We start from the raw sequence: 18439 nt of genomic DNA, 5'->3' as shown, positions 1-18439 counted from the left end.
TCTGTCCATAATCACAAATTCAATTTTTGTCCATGCGATAGGAGTAAAACTCACCTGTTCCTGGGGAACTGGCCATATCACTCAGATTCCTGTCTCTAGATTACAGAAGGAGAACTTACCTCTTCCTGTAGCTCTGCAAAAGATCCATTAGCAGACTGTGGTCTCGGCGGAAGGAGGAGTGAAACTCACCTTTTCCTGGTGATCAGCCAATGTCCCTCATCCACTGTCATCGGATTTGCAGACGTGCAGCTCAAAAGGCCTATTGAAGAGATAAATGTTAACAGCATTTAGTTATCTGTCCATAGTCACTAATTTAATTTTTGACCAGGCGATAGGAGGAGAACTCACCTTTTCCTGGGGAACTGGGAATGGTCACACTGACGCCTTTCATCCTTATGGTAGGAGGAGAACTTACCTCTTCCTGTAGCTCTACAGAAGATGGATTAGAAGACTGTGGTCTCAGCAGATGGAGGAGTGAAACCTACCTTTTCCTGGTGATCAGCCCAATGTCCCTCATCCACTGTCATCAGATTTGAAGACGTGGAGCTCAAAAGGCCTATTGAAGAGATAAAAGTTAACAGAATTTAGTTATCTGTCCATAGTCACAAATTCACTTTTTGTCCATGCGATAGGAGTAAAACTCACCTGTTCCTGGGGAACTGGCCATATCACTCAGATTCCTGTCTCTAGATTTCAGAAGTAGAACTTACCTCTTCCTGTACCTCTGCAAAAGATCCATTAGCAGACTGTGGTCTCAGCCAAAGGAGGAGTGAAATTCACCTTTTCCTGGTGATCAGCCAATGTCCCTCATCCACTGTCATCGGATTTGCAGACGTGGAGCTCAAAAGGCTTATTGAACAGATAAATGTTAACAGCATTTAGTTATCTGTCCATAGTCACTAATTTAATTTTTGACCAGGCGATAGGAGGAGAACTCACCTTTTCCTGGGGAACTGGGAATGGTCACACTGACGCCTTTCATCCATATGGTAGGAGGAGAACTTACCTCTTCCTGTAGCTCTACAGAAGATGGATTAGCAAACTGTGGTCTCGGCGGAAGGAGGAGTGAAACCCACCTTTTGCTGGTGATCAGCCCAATGTCCCTCATCCACTGTCATCGGATTTGCAGATGTGGAGATCAAAAGGCCTATTGAAGAGATAAATGTTAACAGCATTTCGTTATCTGTCCATAATCACAAATTCAATTTTTGTCCATGCGATAGGGGTAAAACTCACCTGTTCCTGGGGAACTGGCCATATCACTCAGATTCCTGTCTCTAGATTACAGAAGGAGCACTTACCTCTTCCTGTAGCTCTGCAAATGATCCATTAGCAGACTGTGGTCTCGGCGGAAGGAGGAGTGAAACTCACCTTTTCCTGGTGATCAGCCAATGTCCCTCATCCACTGTGATCGGATTTTCAGACGAGGAGCTCAAAAGGCCTATTGAAGAGATAAATGTTAACAGCATTTAGTTATCTGTCCATAGTCACTAATTTAATTTTTGACCAGGCGATAGGAGGAGAACTCACCTTTTCCTGGGGAACTGGGAATGGTCACACTGACGCCTTTTATCCATATGGTAGGAGAACTTACCTCTTCCTGTAGCTCTACAGAAGAGGGATTAGAAGACTGTGGTCTCAACCGATGGAGGAGTGAAACCTACCATTTCCTGGTGATCAGCCCAATGTCCCTCATCCACTGTCATCGGATTTGCAGACGTGGAGCGCAAAAGGCCTATTGAAGAGATAAAAGTTAACAGCATTTAGTTATCTGTACATAGTCAATAATTTAATTTTGACCAGGCGATAGGAGGAGAACTCACCTTTTCCTGGGGAACTGGGAATGGTCACACTGACGCCTTTCATCCATATGGTAGGAGGAGAACTTACCTCTTCCTGTAGCTCTACAGAAGATGGATTAGAAGACTGTGGTCTCAGCAGATGGAGGAGTGAAACCTACCATTTCCTGGTGATCAGCCCAATGTCCCTCATCCACTGTCATCAGATTTGCAGACGTGGAGCTCAAAAGGCCTATTGAAGAGATAAAAGTTAACAGAATTTAGTTATCTGTCCATAGTCACAAATTCACTTTTTGTCCATGCGATAGGAGTAAAACTCACCTGTTCCTGGGGAACTGGCCATATGACTCAGATTCCTGTCTCTAGATTTCAGAAGGAGAACTTACCTCTTCCTGTACCTCTGCAAAAGATCCATTAGCAGACTGTGGTATCAGCCAAAGGAGGAGTGAAATTCACCTTTTCCTGGTGATCAGCCCAATATCCCACATTCACTGTCATCGGATTTGCGGACGTGGAGCTCAAAAGGCCTATTGAATAGATAAATGTTAACAGCATTTAGTTATCTGTCCATAGGCACTAATTTAATTTTTGACCAGGCGATAGGAGGAGAACTCACCTTTTCCTGGGGAACTGGGAATGGTCACACTGACGCCTTTCATCCATATGGTAGGAGGAGAACTTACATTTTCCTGTAGCTCTACAGAAGAGGGATTAGAAGACTGTGGTCTCAACCGATGGAGGAGTGAAACCTACCATTTCCTGGTGATCAGCCCAATGTCCCTCATCCACTGTCATCGGATTTGCAGACGTGGAGCGCAAAAGGCCTATTGAAGAGATAAAAGTTAACAGCATTTAGTTATCTGTCCATAGTCACTAATTTAATTTTGACCAGGCGATAGGAGGAGAACTCACCTTTTCCTCGGGAACTGGGAATGGTCACACTGACGCCTTTCATCCATATGGTAGGAGGAGAACTTACATTTTCCTGTAGCTCTACAGAAGAGGGATTAGAAGACTGTGGTCTCAGCCGATGGAGGAGTGAAACCTACCATTTCCTGGTGATCAGCCCAATGTCCCTCATCCACTGTCATCGGATTTGCAGATGTGGAGATCAAAAGGCCTATTGAAGAGATAAATGTTAACAGCATTTCGTTATCTGTCCATAATCACAAATTCAATTTTTGTCCATGCGATAGGAGTAAAACTCACCTGTTCCTGGGGAACTGGCCATATCACTCAGATTCCTGTCTCTAGATTACAGAAGGAGAACTTACCTCTTCCTGTAGCTCTGCAAAAGATCCATTAGCAGACTGTGGTCTCGGCGGAAGGAGGAGTGAAACTCACCTTTTCCTGGTGATCAGCCAATGTCCCTCATCCCCTGTCATCGGATTTGCAGACATGGAGCTCAAAAGGCCTATTGAAGAGGTAAAAGTTAACTGCATTTAGTTATCTGTCCATAGTCACAAATTCACTTTTTGTCCATGCGATAGGAGTAAAACTCACCTGTTTGTTGGGAACTGGCCATGTCACTCAGATTCCTGTCTCTAGATTACAGAAGGAGAACTTACCTCTTCCTGTAGCTCTGCAAAAGATCGATTAGCAGACGGTGGTCTCAGCCAAAGGAGGAGTGAAACTCACCTTTTCCTGGTGATCAGCCCAATGTCCCTCATCCACTGTCATCAGATTTGCGGAAGTGGAGCTCAAAAGGCCTATTGAAGAGATAAAAGTTAACAGCATTTAGTTATGTGTCCATAGTCACAAATTCACTTTTTGTCCATGCGATAGGAGTAAAACTCACCTGTTCCTGGGGAACTGGCCATATCACTCAGATTCCTGTCATCTAGATTACAGAAGGAGAACTTACCTCTTCCTGTAGCTCTGCAAAAGATCGATTAGCAGACTGTGGTCTCAGCCAAAAGAAAGGGTGAAACTCACCTTTTCATGTTGATCAGGCCAATGTCACGCATTCATTATCATGAGAATTGCGGAACTAGAGGTCTATATGCCTATTATGGAAATAAAAGTAAACAGTGCTTAGTTATCTGTCCATAGTCAGTAATTCAATTTTTGACCAGGCGATAGGAGGAGAACTCACCTTTTCCTGGGGAACTGGGAATGGTCACACTGACGCCTTTCATCCATATGGTAGGAGGAGAACTTACCTCTTCCTGTAGCTCTACAGAAGATGGATTAGCAAACTGTGGTCTCGGCGGAAGGAGGAGTGAAACCCACCTTTTGCTGGTGATCAGCCCAATGTCCCTCATCCACTGTCATCGGATTTGCAGATGTGGAGATCAAAAGGCCTATTGAAGAGATAAATGTTAACAGCATTTCGTTATCTGTCCATAATCACAAATTCAATTTTTGTCCATGCGATAGGGGTAAAACTCACCTGTTCCTGGGGAACTGGCCATATCACTCAGATTCCTGTCTCTAGATTACAGAAGGAGCACTTACCTCTTCCTGTAGCTCTGCAAATGATCCATTAGCAGACTGTGGTCTCGGCGGAAGGAGGAGTGAAACTCACCTTTTCCTGGTGATCAGCCAATGTCCCTCATCCACTGTGATCGGATTTTCAGACGAGGAGCTCAAAAGGCCTATTGAAGAGATAAATGTTAACAGCATTTAGTTATCTGTCCATAGTCACTAATTTAATTTTTGACCAGGCGATAGGAGGAGAACTCACCTTTTCCTGGGGAACTGGGAATGGTCACACTGACGCCTTTTATCCATATGGTAGGAGAACTTACCTCTTCCTGTAGCTCTACAGAAGAGGGATTAGAAGACTGTGGTCTCAACCGATGGAGGAGTGAAACCTACCATTTCCTGGTGATCAGCCCAATGTCCCTCATCCACTGTCATCGGATTTGCAGACGTGGAGCGCAAAAGGCCTATTGAAGAGATAAAAGTTAACAGCATTTAGTTATCTGTCCATAGTCAATAATTTAATTTTGACCAGGCGATAGGAGGAGAACTCACCTTTTCCTGGGGAACTGGGAATGGTCACACTGACGCCTTTCATCCATATGGTAGGAGGAGAACTTACCTCTTCCTGTAGCTCTACAGAAGATGGATTAGAAGACTGTGGTCTCAGCAGATGGAGGAGTGAAACCTACCATTTCCTGGTGATCAGCCCAATGTCCCTCATCCACTGTCATCAGATTTGCAGACGTGGAGTTCAAAAGGCCTATTGAAGAGATAAAAGTTAACAGAATTTAGTTATCTGTCCATAGTCACAAATTCACTTTTTGTCCATGCGATAGGAGTAAAACTCACCTGTTCCTGGGGAACTGGCCATATGACTCAGATTCCTGTCTCTAGATTTCAGAAGGAGAACTTACCTCTTCCTGTACCTCTGCAAAAGATCCATTAGCAGACTGTGGTATCAGCCAAAGGAGGAGTGAAATTCACCTTTTCCTGGTGATCAGCCCAATATCCCACATTCACTGTCATCGGATTTGCGGACGTGGAGCTCAAAAGGCCTATTGAACAGATAAATGTTAACAGCATTTAGTTATCTGTCCATAGGCACTAATTTAATTTTTGACCAGGCGATAGGAGGAGAACTCACCTTTTCCTGGGGAACTGGGAATGGTCACACTGACGCCTTTCATCCATATGGTAGGAGGAGAACTTACATTTTCCTGTAGCTCTACAGAAGAGGGATTAGAAGACTGTGGTCTCAACCGATGGAGGAGTGAAACCTACCATTTCCTGGTGATCAGCCCAATGTCCCTCATCCACTGTCATCGGATTTGCAGACGTGGAGCGCAAAAGGCCTATTGAAGAGATAAAAGTTAACAGCATTTAGTTATCTGTCCATAGTCACTAATTTAATTTTGACCAGGCGATAGGAGGAGAACTCACCTTTTCCTCGGGAACTGGGAATGGTCACACTGACGCCTTTCATCCATATGGTAGGAGGAGAACTTACATTTTCCTGTAGCTCTACAGAAGAGGGATTAGAAGACTGTGGTCTCAGCCGATGGAGGAGTGAAACCTACCATTTCCTGGTGATCAGCCCAATGTCCCTCATCCACTGTCATCGGATTTGCAGATGTGGAGATCAAAAGGCCTATTGAAGAGATAAATGTTAACAGCATTTCGTTATCTGTCCATAATCACAAATTCAATTTTTGTCCATGCGATAGGAGTAAAACTCACCTGTTCCTGGGGAACTGGCCATATCACTCAGATTCCTGTCTCTAGATTACAGAAGGAGAACTTACCTCTTCCTGTAGCTCTGCAAAAGATCCATTAGCAGACTGTGGTCTCGGCGGAAGGAGGAGTGAAACTCACCTTTTCCTGGTGATCAGCCAATGTCCCTCATCCCCTGTCATCGGATTTGCAGACATGGAGCTCAAAAGGCCTATTGAAGAGGTAAAAGTTAACTGCATTTAGTTATCTGTCCATAGTCACAAATTCACTTTTTGTCCATGCGATAGGAGTAAAACTCACCTGTTTGTTGGGAACTGGCCATGTCACTCAGATTCCTGTCTCTAGATTACAGAAGGAGAACTTACCTCTTCCTGTAGCTCTGCAAAAGATCGATTAGCAGACGGTGGTCTCAGCCAAAGGAGGAGTGAAACTCACCTTTTCCTGGTGATCAGCCCAATGTCCCTCATCCACTGTCATCAGATTTGCGGAAGTGGAGCTCAAAAGGCCTATTGAAGAGATAAAAGTTAACAGCATTTAGTTATGTGTCCATAGTCACAAATTCACTTTTTGTCCATGCGATAGGAGTAAAACTCACCTGTTCCTGGGGAACTGGCCATATCACTCAGATTCCTGTCATCTAGATTACAGAAGGAGAACTTACCTCTTCCTGTAGCTCTGCAAAAGATCGATTAGCAGACTGTGGTCTCAGCCAAAAGAAAGGGTGAAACTCACCTTTTCATGTTGATCAGGCCAATGTCACGCATTCATTATCATGAGAATTGCGGAACTAGAGGTCTATATGCCTATTATGGAAATAAAAGTAAACAGTGCTTAGTTATCTGTCCATAGTCAGTAATTCAATTTTTGACCAGGCGATAGGAGGAGAACTCACCTTTTCCTGGGGAACTGGGAATGGTCACACTGACACCTTTCATCCATATGTTAGGAAGAGAACTTACCTCTTCCTGTAGCTCTACAGAAGATGGATTAGCAGACTGTGGTCTCGGCGGAAGGAGGAGTGAAACCCACCTTTTGCTGGTGATCAGCCCAATGTCCCTCATCCACTGTCATCGGATTTGCAGATGTGGAGATCAAAAGGCCTATTGAACAGATAAATGTTAACAGCATTTAGTTATCTGTCCATAGTCACAAATTCACTTTTTGTCCATGCGATAGGAGTAAAGCTCACCTTTTCCTGGGGAACTGGCCAATGTGACACAAACGTCTTTCATCCATATGGCAGGAGGAGAACTTACCTCTTCCTGTAGCTCTACAGAAGATCTATTAGCAGACTGTGGTCTCAGCCGAAGGAGGAGTTAAATTCACCTTTTTCTGGTGATCAGCCCGAAGTCACTAATTCAATGTCATGCCAATTGCGGAAGTAGAAGTTTTACGGAAATAAAAGTTAACAGGTCTTAGTTATCTGTCCATAGTCACTAATTCAATTTTTGACCATGCGATAGTAGTAGAACTCACCTTTTCCTGGGGAACTGGTCATGTCCTCTAATAGAAGTAATCTTTTCTTTTTTAAATTTAATCCAATGTCTTAATTAATTTATTATTGATGCATAGTAGTATAGGTCAAAGTCCCAACCCCCACCCTTGATTTCTGTTATCTTGAAGGTGTTGTAATCTAATTCTGGGTTTTTTCCCTGCCCATATAAATTTTGTTACCATCTTATTCAATTTTTGAAAAAAGGTTTTTTTCAAGGTGATTGTGGTAAAATTGACATTTTTATCGCCAACATTCTTCCAATTAGAGAAATGGGAAATTTATTCCATTTTTCTAGTTTCATTTTTTTTTAGTAATTCTGTATAATTATCATCTTTAATTGTTATGGATTTTGCAGATAAATTTATACCTAAATACTTGACTTTTTTTTTTATTTGTATTCCTAATTTATTTATCAAATTTTGATTTTCTTTTTTTGTTAATTTGTTTGTTAATGTTTTTGTCTTTTGTTTTTTATTTTTAGACCTGTTTGATCCTGTGGGACAGCTTCAATCCTCTTCAATTTAGCACCATTAGAAAGAGCAGATTCTCTTCTTTAAGAATATATTGTTTTAAGTTTGGAGCATCTTCATATAAGGGTCCAAAAAGTGGGTTTTTGTCAGCATTGTTATATGATAGAAGAAACGGGCCCATTAATGTTTCTAATGGCTGTATAAGTCAATTAGTGCTTTAAACATGCGTTGGTCCATGGTGGCTATGCCACTACCATTTCATTTTAGGAAATGGCAACCTCATCGCCAAGAGGTCACGCCCGATAGCCAGGCATGTCCAGCCACGGGTGGGGTACTTGACACAGGTTCCCAAGCCTGAAGGTGGGCATCTTATATAAGGTTCCCAAGCCTTAGTGAAACATCAGTGCTGCAGAATTTTTCACTGATAATTTTAGCTTGGTTTTTTTGGTCATTTGATAAACTGTCATCCAAGTGCTGTAGTTGCTGGTACTGTAAGAACTTCTAAAATATTCTGTTCAAGAATCCAAAAGGAATCTCTTCTGCTAGGCCAATGAAATGATTGTTCAGGCCCAGATGGATGCATAAAGTTGATCAAGGCATCATGTTTTTCAAATGATGTGTCACATACTTTGCCATCCACCATTCATTGTCATAAACACAGGCAACATACTGACCAAGCTGAAGTTCAGCCACATTTATCCCAGGTACACTCACTGTGTCCTCTGACTTACAAAGCTTGGCAACAAATGAGGAAGAATCATTTGACACTCTAGTTATTGAAATTTGGTTCAAGTCAATTGGAATAAACTGGTGGTTCTCACGAGTTCCAGCAACAGTGGAAGCTTTACTGAATCTTTTCTCTTGCGCAGATCATGAAGATTCAATTTCATCCCTGGAAACAAAAATGAACTTGATTTTATTTATTTTTTGTTCGCAAAATTCAAGCAAACCTTGGGCTGTGAGAATTTGGCTTTTTTTAAGGTCATTGCAAACTAGCCTGAGCTGCTAGTCGTTTTGTTGTACCACCTATAGCATCACATGGAGATCTGTCATGGCTTTTGCCAAAGAAATTCCACTGTGCTCTTATTGCAGCAGAGGCGGAGTAACGACACGGACACAAAGAGATGGACTTAAAATGGGTCATTTTTATTAATTAATTTTGCATAATTTATTCAATAAATTAGCATAAATTAACTATAACCCTAAACAAGGACCCTCAGGGTCAAACAATTGCTTCCGGGGCGGAAAATGACGTCAGAAAAACTTCCGGGGCAACTTATGGGCGTAGCTCCATGCTGATCCAGGTGAGGGGCCACGCCCTCACCTGACTCACTGCCATGCACCTGCATGTGAGAGGTCCCACCGTCTAACCCCTACAAGGGGAAGTAAATGGGCGGGACCCAAAGACAGGTTCCCCCCAATTGCTCAGGTCGTTTCCACCATGAGCCTTTGGAGAGAACCTGTCAATCATTCCCAAAGATGCCCAACGGAGAACACGCAGTTGCTAACCACCACCCAGTTTTCCGCCCCTAACCTGCCTACCCAAATGACCAGAGGTAAGCCAATTAGGCTAAACAGGGGGGCGAAGCACCCCCTAACTGCCTGTCGGTCGCCGCAGTGTGGAATAGGCGAAAAAACGGTCGCAGAAAATACTGAGACCGCCAAAAATTCCTATTCGGCCCCCCTAGGGGCGACCCCATTGGCACACTGAAAGATAGGGAGGGCGGGTGGGTGTTCGCTTCTTTGTCATCCAGGGCTAGAAGGAGGCCCTGAACCCTGTCCAGCCCTTTTATAGGGCCGACAGGCTCCGCCCCTGGATGACATCATCAGGAAGGCCGAAGCATCCTGAGGCTGGCCGAGATCTTGCGAAATCTCGTGAGATCTCGGCCTTTCCAAGATGGCGGCTACGCCAAGGGCCGTGTCTCCCTGGTCCTGCGGCAAAACAGGCTGGGGGTGAAGGCACCGGCCAGGTATTCCAAAACCTTTTGGATGATAGCACAAGTTGGCAAAGTTTTTGAAATTCTTGTATTGTGCAGCTGACCCATCACTAAAGTATGTTACATAATTTATTTCACCAATTGTGCTTTTAAGGAACATGACCAATTTTTCCAAGAATGCATGTACAGCAATGCTGCAAGCTGTCACTTATTATGCAAACACTTATGCACTGAATTTCACCTGAAGCATCTCAGCAGTAAACAACGAATGGATGTAGTGTAGCTTGACTGTTGTCCCAGTGGAAACCTTGAACAGTATCTTGGACAATAAATGAGTAGTTTTAAGCAAAGTTCATCACAACAACAATTTCATAAGAATGTAGGTTTTCTTTTACATTTTAAAGTATTTTGTCTGATGCTTGGAAATGTAGTGTTGAATTGTCAAGTCAGAAATTTTCAATGCAAGCACTGATACAAAGTCATCAACAGACACAATTAGGGTCTCCATTATGGTGTGATCTGTATGAACCCACTGCTCAATTTGTTCATCTGGGTCAGCATCACTGTAAACGTCTCTCAGGTAATTTCCAAGCACATCTTTACCTGGACATATTTCACACCTGTGAAGCATGCATTCTTTGCTTTCCAAATTTCACACAGCTTTAGCCATCAGTGCTTTGTAATCTTCTTTCAGCAGATGGCTTCCAGCAAGCATAATCTTCACATTTTGATGAATGACACAAACACACACTGAATGCATACCTGGTGAGCCAACAGTGACACACCATTTTGGCCTTAATTAAAACAAACATTCCTGTTTTTTAATATTTTTGAACACAATCTTATAACATCTTGTGTTCTTCATTTTTTAAAAATGCTGCTTATAGAAAAAGAATAACTTTTACTGCACTTGTATCAAGGATGCAGTGCAGAAACACAGGCTGCACACAAACAGTTGAGGTGATCAGCCCAATGTCCATAGTCCATAGTCCATAGTCACAAATTCACTTTTTGTCCATGCGCTAGGAGTAAAACTCAACTGTTCCTGGGGAACTGGCCATATCACTCAGATTCCTGTCGTCCAGATGACAGAAGGAGAACTTACCTCTTCCTGTAGCTCTACAAAAGATGGATTAGCAGACTGTGGTCTCAGCGGAAGGAGGAGTGAAACCCACCTGTTCCTGGTGATCAGCCCAATGTCCCTCATCCACTGTCATCGGATTTGCGGACATGGAGCTCAAAAGGCCTATTGAAGAGATAAAAGTTAACAGCATTTAGTTATCTGTCCATAATCACAAATTCACTTTTTATCCATGCGATAGGAGTAAAACTCACCTGTTCCTGGGGAACTGGCCATATCACTCAGATTCCTGTCTCTAGATTACAGAAGGAGAACTTACCTCTTCCTGTAGCTCTGTAAAAGATCCATTAGCAGACTGTGGTCTCGGCGGAAGGAGGAGTGAAACTAACCTTTTCCTGGTGATCAGCCCAATGTCCCTCATCCACTGTCATCGGATTTGCAGACGTGGAGCTCAAGAGGCCTATTGAAGAGATAAATGTTAACAGCATTTAGTTATCTGTCCATAGTCACAAATTCACTTTTTGTCCATGCGATAGGAGTAAAACTCACCTGTTCCTGGGGAACTGGCCATATCACTCAGATTCCTGTCTCTAGATTACAGAAGGAGAACTTACCTCTTCCTGTAGCTCTGCAAAAGATCGATTAGCAGACGGTGGTCTCAGCCAAAAGAGGAGTGAAACTCACCTTTTCCTGGTGATCAGCCCAATATCCCTCATCGACTGTCATCGAATTTGCGGACGTGGAGCTCAAAAGGCCTATTGAAGAGATAAATGTTAACAGCATTTAGTTATCTGTCCATAGTCACTAATTTAATTTTTGACCAGGCGATAGGAGGAGAACTCACCTTTTCCTGGGGAACTGGGAATGGTCACACTGACGCCTTTCATCCATATGGTAGGAGGAGAACTTACCTCTTCCTGTAGCTCTACAGAAGATGGATTAGCAAACTGTGGTCTCGGCGGAAGGAGGAGTGAAACCCACCTTTTGCTGGTGATCAGCCCAATGTCCCTCATCCACTGTCATCGGATTTGCAGATGTGGAGATCAAAAGGCCTATTGAAGAGATAAATGTTAACAGCATTTCGTTATCTGTCCATAATCACAAATTCAATTTTTGTCCATGCGATAGGGGTAAAACTCACCTGTTCCTGGGGAACTGGCCATATCACTCAGATTCCTGTCTCTAGATTACAGAAGGAGCACTTACCTCTTCCTGTAGCTCTGCAAATGATCCATTAGCAGACTGTGGTCTCGGCGGAAGGAGGAGTGAAACTCACCTTTTCCTGGTGATCAGCCAATGTCCCTCATCCACTGTGATCGGATTTTCAGACGAGGAGCTCAAAAGGCCTATTGAAGAGATAAATGTTAACAGCATTTAGTTATCTGTCCATAGTCACTAATTTAATTTTTGACCAGGCGATAGGAGGAGAACTCACCTTTTCCTGGGGAACTGGGAATGGTCACACTGACGCCTTTTATCCATATGGTAGGAGAACTTACCTCTTCCTGTAGCTCTACAGAAGAGGGATTAGAAGACTGTGGTCTCAACCGATGGAGGAGTGAAACCTACCATTTCCTGGTGATCAGCCCAATGTCCCTCATCCACTGTCATCGGATTTGCAGACGTGGAGCGCAAAAGGCCTATTGAAGAGATAAAAGTTAACAGCATTTAGTTATCTGTACATAGTCAATAATTTAATTTTGACCAGGCGATAGGAGGAGAACTCACCTTTTCCTGGGGAACTGGGAATGGTCACACTGACGCCTTTCATCCATATGGTAGGAGGAGAACTTACCTCTTCCTGTAGCTCTACAGAAGATGGATTAGAAGACTGTGGTCTCAGCAGATGGAGGAGTGAAACCTACCATTTCCTGGTGATCAGCCCAATGTCCCTCATCCACTGTCATCAGATTTGCAGACGTGGAGCTCAAAAGGCCTATTGAAGAGATAAAAGTTAACAGAATTTAGTTATCTGTCCATAGTCACAAATTCACTTTTTGTCCATGCGATAGGAGTAAAACTCACCTGTTCCTGGGGAACTGGCCATATGACTCAGATTCCTGTCTCTAGATTTCAGAAGGAGAACTTACCTCTTCCTGTACCTCTGCAAAAGATCCATTAGCAGACTGTGGTATCAGCCAAAGGAGGAGTGAAATTCACCTTTTCCTGGTGATCAGCCCAATATCCCACATTCACTGTCATCGGATTTGCGGACGTGGAGCTCAAAAGGCCTATTGAACAGATAAATGTTAACAGCATTTAGTTATCTGTCCATAGGCACTAATTTAATTTTTGACCAGGCGATAGGAGGAGAACTCACCTTTTCCTGGGGAACTGGGAATGGTCACACTGACGCCTTTCATCCATATGGTAGGAGGAGAACTTACATTTTCCTGTAGCTCTACAGAAGAGGGATTAGAAGACTGTGGTCTCAACCGATGGAGGAGTGAAACCTACCATTTCCTGGTGATCAGCCCAATGTCCCTCATCCACTGTCATCGGATTTGCAGACGTGGAGCGCAAAAGGCCTATTGAAGAGATAAAAGTTAACAGCATTTAGTTATCTGTCCATAGTCACTAATTTAATTTTGACCAGGCGATAGGAGGAGAACTCACCTTTTCCTCGGGAACTGGGAATGGTCACACTGACGCCTTTCATCCATATGGTAGGAGGAGAACTTACCTCTTCCTGTAGCTCTACAGAAGAGGGATTAGAAGACTGTGGTCTCAGCCGATGGAGGAGTGAAACCTACCATTTCCTGGTGATCAGCCCAATGTCCCTCATCCACTGTCATCGGATTTGCAGATGTGGAGATCAAAAGGCCTATTGAAGAGATAAATGTTAACAGCATTTCGTTATCTGTCCATAATCACAAATTCAATTTTTGTCCATGCGATAGGAGTAAAACTCACCTGTTCCTGGGGAACTGGCCATATCACTCAGATTCCTGTCTCTAGATTACAGAAGGAGAACTTACCTCTTCCTGTAGCTCTGCAAAAGATCCATTAGCAGACTGTGGTCTCGGCGGAAGGAGGAGTGAAACTCACCTTTTCCTGGTGATCAGCCAATGTCCCTCATCCCCTGTCATCGGATTTGCAGACATGGAGCTCAAAAGGCCTATTGAAGAGGTAAAAGTTAACTGCATTTAGTTATCTGTCCATAGTCACAAATTCACTTTTTGTCCATGCGATAGGAGTAAAACTCACCTGTTTGTTGGGAACTGGCCATGTCACTCAGATTCCTGTCTCTAGATTACAGAAGGAGAACTTACCTCTTCCTGTAGCTCTGCAAAAGATCGATTAGCAGACGGTGGTCTCAGCCAAAGGAGGAGTGAAACTCACCTTTTCCTGGTGATCAGCCCAATGTCCCTCATCCACTGTCATCAGATTTGCGGAAGTGGAGCTCAAAAGGCCTATTGAAGAGATAAAAGTTAACAGCATTTAGTTATGTGTCCATAGTCACAAATTCACTTTTTGTCCATGCGATAGGAGTAAAACTCACCTGTTCCTGGGGAACTGGCCATATCACTCAGATTCCTGTCATCTAGATTACAGAAGGAGAACTTACCTCTTCCTGTAGCTCTGCAAAAGATCGATTAGCAGACTGTGGTCTCAGCCAAAAGAAAGGGTGAAACTCACCTTTTCATGTTGATCAGGCCAATGTCACGCATTCATTATCATGAGAATTGCGGAACTAGAGGTCTATATGCCTATTATGGAAATAAAAGTAAACAGTGCTTAGTTATCTGTCCATAGTCAGTAATTCAATTTTTGACCAGGCGATAGGAGGAGAACTCACCTTTTCCTGGGGAACTGGGAATGGTCACACTGACGCCTTTCATCCATATGGTAGGAGGAGAACTTACCTCTTCCTGTAGCTCTACAGAAGATGGATTAGCAAACTGTGGTCTCGGCGGAAGGAGGAGTGAAACCCACCTTTTGCTGGTGATCAGCCCAATGTCCCTCATCCACTGTCATCGGATTTGCAGATGTGGAGATCAAAAGGCCTATTGAAGAGATAAATGTTAACAGCATTTCGTTATCTGTCCATAATCACAAATTCAATTTTTGTCCATGCGATAGGGGTAAAACTCACCTGTTCCTGGGGAACTGGCCATATCACTCAGATTCCTGTCTCTAGATTACAGAAGGAGCACTTACCTCTTCCTGTAGCTCTGCAAATGATCCATTAGCAGACTGTGGTCTCGGCGGAAGGAGGAGTGAAACTCACCTTTTCCTGGTGATCAGCCAATGTCCCTCATCCACTGTGATCGGATTTTCAGACGAGGAGCTCAAAAGGCCTATTGAAGAGATAAATGTTAACAGCATTTAGTTATCTGTCCATAGTCACTAATTTAATTTTTGACCAGGCGATAGGAGGAGAACTCACCTTTTCCTGGGGAACTGGGAATGGTCACACTGACGCCTTTTATCCATATGGTAGGAGAACTTACCTCTTCCTGTAGCTCTACAGAAGAGGGATTAGAAGACTGTGGTCTCAACCGATGGAGGAGTGAAACCTACCATTTCCTGGTGATCAGCCCAATGTCCCTCATCCACTGTCATCGGATTTGCAGACGTGGAGCGCAAAAGGCCTATTGAAGAGATAAAAGTTAACAGCATTTAGTTATCTGTCCATAGTCAATAATTTAATTTTGACCAGGCGATAGGAGGAGAACTCACCTTTTCCTGGGGAACTGGGAATGGTCACACTGACGCCTTTCATCCATATGGTAGGAGGAGAACTTACCTCTTCCTGTAGCTCTACAGAAGATGGATTAGAAGACTGTGGTCTCAGCAGATGGAGGAGTGAAACCTACCATTTCCTGGTGATCAGCCCAATGTCCCTCATCCACTGTCATCAGATTTGCAGACGTGGAGCTCAAAAGGCCTATTGAAGAGATAAAAGTTAACAGAATTTAGTTATCTGTCCATAGTCACAAATTCACTTTTTGTCCATGCGATAGGAGTAAAACTCACCTGTTCCTGGGGAACTGGCCATATGACTCAGATTCCTGTCTCTAGATTTCAGAAGGAGAACTTACCTCTTCCTGTACCTCTGCAAAAGATCCATTAGCAGACTGTGGTATCAGCCAAAGGAGGAGTGAAATTCACCTTTTCCTGGTGATCAGCCCAATATCCCACATTCACTGTCATCGGATTTGCGGACGTGGAGCTCAAAAGGCCTATTGAACAGATAAATGTTAACAGCATTTAGTTATCTGTCCATAGGCACTAATTTAATTTTTGACCAGGCGATAGGAGGAGAACTCACCTTTTCCTGGGGAACTGGGAATGGTCACACTGACGCCTTTCATCCATATGGTAGGAGGAGAACTTACATTTTCCTGTAGCTCTACAGAAGAGGGATTAGAAGACTGTGGTCTCAACCGATGGAGGAGTGAAACCTACCATTTCCTGGTGATCAGCCCAATGTCCCTCATCCACTGTCATCGGATTTGCAGACGTGGAGCGCAAAAGGCCTATTGAAGAGATAAAAGTTAACAGCATTTAGTTATCTGTCCATAGTCACTAATTTAATTTTGACCAGGCGATAGGAGGAGAACTCACCTTTTCCTCGGGAACTGGGAATGGTCACACTGACGCCTTTCATCCATATGGTAGGAGGAGAACTTACATTTTCCTGTAGCTCTACAGAAGAGGGATTAGAAGACTGTGGTCTCAGCCGATGGAGGAGTGAAACCTACCATTTCCTGGTGATCAGCCCAATGTCCCTCATCCACTGTCATCGGATTTGCAGATGTGGAGATCAAAAGGCCTATTGAAGAGATAAATGTTAACAGCATTTCGTTATCTGTCCATAATCACAAATTCAATTTTTGTCCATGCGATAGGAGTAAAACTCACCTGTTCCTGGGGAACTGGCCATATCACTCAGATTCCTGTCTCTAGATTACAGAAGGAGAACTTACCTCTTCCTGTAGCTCTGCAAAAGATCCATTAGCAGACTGTGGTCTCGGCGGAAGGAGGAGTGAAACTCACCTTTTCCTGGTGATCAGCCAATGTCCCTCATCCCCTGTCATCGGATTTGCAGACATGGAGCTCAAAAGGCCTATTGAAGAGGTAAAAGTTAACTGCATTTAGTTATCTGTCCATAGTCACAAATTCACTTTTTGTCCATGCGATAGGAGTAAAACTCACCTGTTTGTTGGGAACTGGCCATGTCACTCAGATTCCTGTCTCTAGATTACAGAAGGAGAACTTACCTCTTCCTGTAGCTCTGCAAAAGATCGATTAGCAGACGGTGGTCTCAGCCAAAGGAGGAGTGAAACTCACCTTTTCCTGGTGATCAGCCCAATGTCCCTCATCCACTGTCATCAGATTTGCGGAAGTGGAGCTCAAAAGGCCTATTGAAGAGATAAAAGTTAACAGCATTTAGTTATGTGTCCATAGTCACAAATTCACTTTTTGTCCATGCGATAGGAGTAAAACTCACCTGTTCCTGGGGAACTGGCCATATCACTCAGATTCCTGTCATCTAGATTACAGAAGGAGAACTTACCTCTTCCTGTAGCTCTGCAAAAGATCGATTAGCAGACTGTGGTCTCAGCCAAAAGAAAGGGTGAAACTCACCTTTTCATGTTGATCAGGCCAATGTCACGCATTCATTATCATGAGAATTGCGGAACTAGAGGTCTATATGCCTATTATGGAAATAAAAGTAAACAGTGCTTAGTTATCTGTCCATAGTCAGTAATTCAATTTTTGACCAGGCGATAGGAGGAGAACTCACCTTTTCCTGGGGAACTGGGAATGGTCACACTGACACCTTTCATCCATATGTTAGGAAGAGAACTTACCTCTTCCTGTAGCTCTACAGAAGATGGATTAGCAGACTGTGGTCTCGGCGGAAGGAGGAGTGAAACCCACCTTTTGCTGGTGATCAGCCCAATGTCCCTCATCCACTGTCATCGGATTTGCAGATGTGGAGATCAAAAGGCCTATTGAACAGATAAATGTTAACAGCATTTAGTTATCTGTCCATAGTCACAAATTCACTTTTTGTCCATGCGATAGGAGTAAAGCTCACCTTTTCCTGGGGAACTGGCCAATGTGACACAAACGTCTTTCATCCATATGGCAGGAGGAGAACTTACCTCTTCCTGTAGCTCTACAGAAGATCTATTAGCAGACTGTGGTCTCAGCCGAAGGAGGAGTTAAATTCACCTTTTTCTGGTGATCAGCCCGAAGTCACTAATTCAATGTCATGCCAATTGCGGAAGTAGAAGTTTTACGGAAATAAAAGTTAACAGGTCTTAGTTATCTGTCCATAGTCACTAATTCAATTTTTGACCATGCGATAGTAGTAGAACTCACCTTTTCCTGGGGAACTGGTCATGTCCTCTAATAGAAGTAATCTTTTCTTTTTTAAATTTAATCCAATGTCTTAATTAATTTATTATTGATGCATAGTAGTATAGGTCAAAGTCCCAACCCCCACCCTTGATTTCTGTTATCTTGAAGGTGTTGTAATCTAA

Source organism: Erythrolamprus reginae, chromosome 3 (genome assembly GCF_031021105.1).
Source record: "Erythrolamprus reginae isolate rEryReg1 chromosome 3, rEryReg1.hap1, whole genome shotgun sequence".
NCBI lineage: Eukaryota > Metazoa > Chordata > Lepidosauria > Squamata > Dipsadidae > Erythrolamprus > Erythrolamprus reginae.
This window is presented reverse-complemented; position numbering follows the sequence as displayed.